Below are 3,876 nucleotides of genomic sequence, written 5' to 3'. Positions count from 1 at the left end.
TGGATCTGGCAGCGGATGGAACCATGGAAGCGGAAGTGAATCATAGGGTGGGGGAGGGGGCGAAAATGCTGGGAGCCTTGAAGAATGTGTGGAAGTCGAGAACATTATCTCGGAAAGCAAAAATGGGTATGTTTGAAGGAATAGTGGTTCCAACTATGTTGTATGGTTGCGAGGCGTGGGCTATGGATAGAATTGTGCGCAGGAGGGTGGATGTGCTGGAAATGAGATGTTTGAGGACAATGTGTGGTGTGAGGTGGTTTGATCGAGTAAGTAATGTAAGGGTAAGAGAGATGTGTGGAAATAAAAAGAGCGTGGTTGAGAGATCAGAAGAGGGTGTTTTGAAATGGTTTGGGCACATGGAGAGAATGAGTGAGGAAAGATTGACCAAGAGGATATATGTGTCGGAGGTGGAGGGAACGAGGAGAAGTGGGAGACCAAATTGGAGGTGGAAAGATGAAGTGAAAAAAATTTTGTGTGATCGGGGCCTGAACATGCAGAAGGGTGAGAGGCATGCAAGGAATAGAGTGAATTGGATCGATGTGGTATACCGGGGTCGACGTGCTGTCAGTGGATTGAATCAGGGCATGTGAAGCGTTTGGGGTAAAGCATGGAAAGTTGTGTGGGGCCTGGATGTGGAAAGGGAGCTGTGGTTTCGGGCGTTATTGCATGACAGCTAGAAACTGAGTGTGAACGAATGGGGCCTTTGTTGTCTTTTCCTAGTGCTACCTCGCACACATGAGGTGGGAGGGGGATGGTATTCCATGTGTGTCGAGGTGGCGATGGGAATGAATAAAGGCAGACACTGTGAATTGTGTGCATAGGTATATATGTATGTGTCTGTGTGTGTATATATATGTGTACATTGAGATGTATAGGTATGTATATTTGCGTGTGTGGACGTGTATGTATATACATTGTGTATGGGGGTGGGTTGGGCCATTTCTTTTGTCTGTTTCCTTGCGCTACCTCGCAAACGCGGGAGACAACGAGAAAGCAAAATAAATGAATATAGATACATATACATATATATATATATATATATATATATATATATATATATATATATATATATATATATATATATATATATATATATATATATATATATATATATATATATATATATATATACGAATAAGGTGTATATGAATGCGCACCTTTACCTACCTCTTGCACAAGGGGTCCCAGGTTCGATCCTGGCTGATGGAGCTTTGTATGATATATATATATATATATATATATATATATATATATATATATATATATATATATATATATATATATATATATATATATATATATATATATATATATATATCCTCCCTGGGGATAGGGGAGAAAGAATACTTCCTACGTATTCCCTGCGTGTCGTAGAAGGCGGCTAAAAGGGAAGGGAGAGAGGGGCTGGAAATCCTCCCCTCTCATTTTTTTTTTTTCCAAAAGAAAGAACGGAGAAGGGGGCCAGATGAGGATATTCCCTCAAAGGCCCAGTCCTCTGTTCTTAACGATACCTCGCTAATGCGGGAAATGGCGAATAGTATGAAAGAAGAAGAAAAAGATATATATATATATATATATATGTATATATATATATATATATATATATATATATATATATATATATATATATATATATATATATATATATATATATATATATATATATATATATATATGTATAATTTCTAAGAGTGCATTTTTCCCGTGGATTCTCATGAATATACTTGATCACGCGCAAAATTGTGAGCCTTTCCAATAAATATATATATGAATAAAAATTCCCAAGTGCACTTTTGTGTAATGATCATGTCGTCAGGGGAGATACAAGAACGAGATAGATGACGTAGAACAGTCAGTTGATAGATAAAGATGAGATGTTGCTAAGACACCGTTGTATGCTTGCTTGTTTTTTATTTTCTTTTCTTGCCTATCTGCTTGCCTTGTTTATTTCCTTTCTTGTCTAACTGCCTTTTTGCTTGATTGCCTGCGTCCCTGTTTTTTCATTGCCTGCTTGCCTGCGTTTGTCCACCTGATTGCTTGCCTTCCTGCCTTTTTTCTGCGTGCCTGCCTGAATGCCCTTTTGTCTACTTTCCTTTTTGCTTGCTTGCCTGCTTGCCTGCTGTGTCACTTGTCTGCCAGCTTTTTAAGTTGCATGCCTGCCTTTCGCGGTAATATAAATGTCTGCGGGCTTTCCAGTGTACGTTTCACTAACATGGAAAGTGTAGGGGTTTGGGAGCCTGCAGTTTTACGTGACAAAAGGAGATATTTACATAAATTTGATAAGCAGGAAGACTACAGACGTACCAACCCATACTTCAGTAGTACAATAGAATGTGTGTATAACTAGAGGCTCTCAAACCAACTTTAAACACAAGAAAAGTTTGTGTACTTGGCAAGCAACCCACAATAGCAGCAAAATGTCCATAAATTCATAGGTCCTCAATTCTTAGAAGTAGTTCTTGTCTTCTCATTCACTCTTGATATAATGCATATTTTCCCCATAGGTCTGCTCCTGCGGGCATTAGAAAAGGGAGCCATGTAGTCAGGTTGGCTCCCACACTTGAGGTGACCAATGTCTTTGATCTGAAGCATGAACGGGCCTGACCATTACCACCGTATATTGGACGAGGTCACTACGTTCCCCGCACCAAGCGAATCTCTCACATTTATGATCATTTTCACTTGTCTTTTATCCTCATGTTCCGTCATTAGTATCTGAGGTGATTGTTATAATAAGTACTGTGGACATTATATCTGCAAGAGATTTATAATAAGATGAAAATACTCTCGGAGGCATAAGAGAAAGATATATTTAGCATACCTTTCTTGGTTCTACTTTCTGTTTTCTTATGATATAATGTTAAACAGAATGTTTACATAAGTAACAAGGAACGAATGAGGTTCTTGAAGAAAGGGGAGAGCCAGTTAAAAAGACTTCTGCACGCACCAGGTTGCGAAGTTCGTAGATGTTTTGACTTTTTTTGTGGTGGTGGTTCGGGGTGTTGGTGATGGTGGTGGTGGTGGTGATGGTGGTGGTGGTGGTGTTGGTGATGCTGGTGGTGTTGGTGGTTCTAGTAGTGGTGTTGCCCAGGTGCATATGCACCAATAATCACCCATATCTCTCCATCCACTTTCAGTTTTACCCATATCAATCTAGAGTTGACTTTCTTACACTCTATCACATACTCCCACCACTCCTGTTTCAGGAGTAGTGCTACTCCTTCCCTTTCTCTTGTCCTCTTACTACCTCCTGACTTTACTCCCAAGACATTCCCAAACAACTCTTCCCCTTTACCCTTGAGCTTCGTTTCACTCAGAGCCAAAACATCCAGGTTCCTTTCCTCAAACATACTACCTATCTCTCCTTTTTCTCATCTCGGTTACATCCACACACATTTAGACACCTCAGTCTGAGCCTTCGAGGAGGATGAGCACTTCCCGCGTGACTCCTTCTTCTGTTTCCCATTTTAAAAAGTTAAGATACAAGTAGGGGATGGTTTCCAGCCCCTCGCTCCCGTCTCCTTTAGTCGCCTTCTGCGACACGTGAGGAGTGCGTGGGAAGTATTCTTTCTCCCCTATCCCCAGGGATATATATATATTTTTTTTTTTTTTATTATACTTTGTCGCTGTCTCCCGCGTTTGCGAGGTAGCGCAAGGAAACAGACGAAAGAAATGGCCCAACCCTCCCCATACACATGTACATACCCACGTCCACACACGCAAATATACATACCTACACAGCTTTCCATGGTTTACCCCGGACGCTTCACATGCCCTGATTCAATCCACTGACAGCACGTCACCCCCTGTATACCACATCGCTCCAATTCACTCTATTCCTTGCCCTCCTTTCACCCTCCTGCATGTTCAGGCCCC

The sequence above is a fragment of the Panulirus ornatus genome, chromosome 42 (genome assembly GCF_036320965.1).
Source record: "Panulirus ornatus isolate Po-2019 chromosome 42, ASM3632096v1, whole genome shotgun sequence".
NCBI classification, from domain to species: Eukaryota; Metazoa; Arthropoda; class Malacostraca; order Decapoda; family Palinuridae; genus Panulirus; species Panulirus ornatus.
This window is presented reverse-complemented; position numbering follows the sequence as displayed.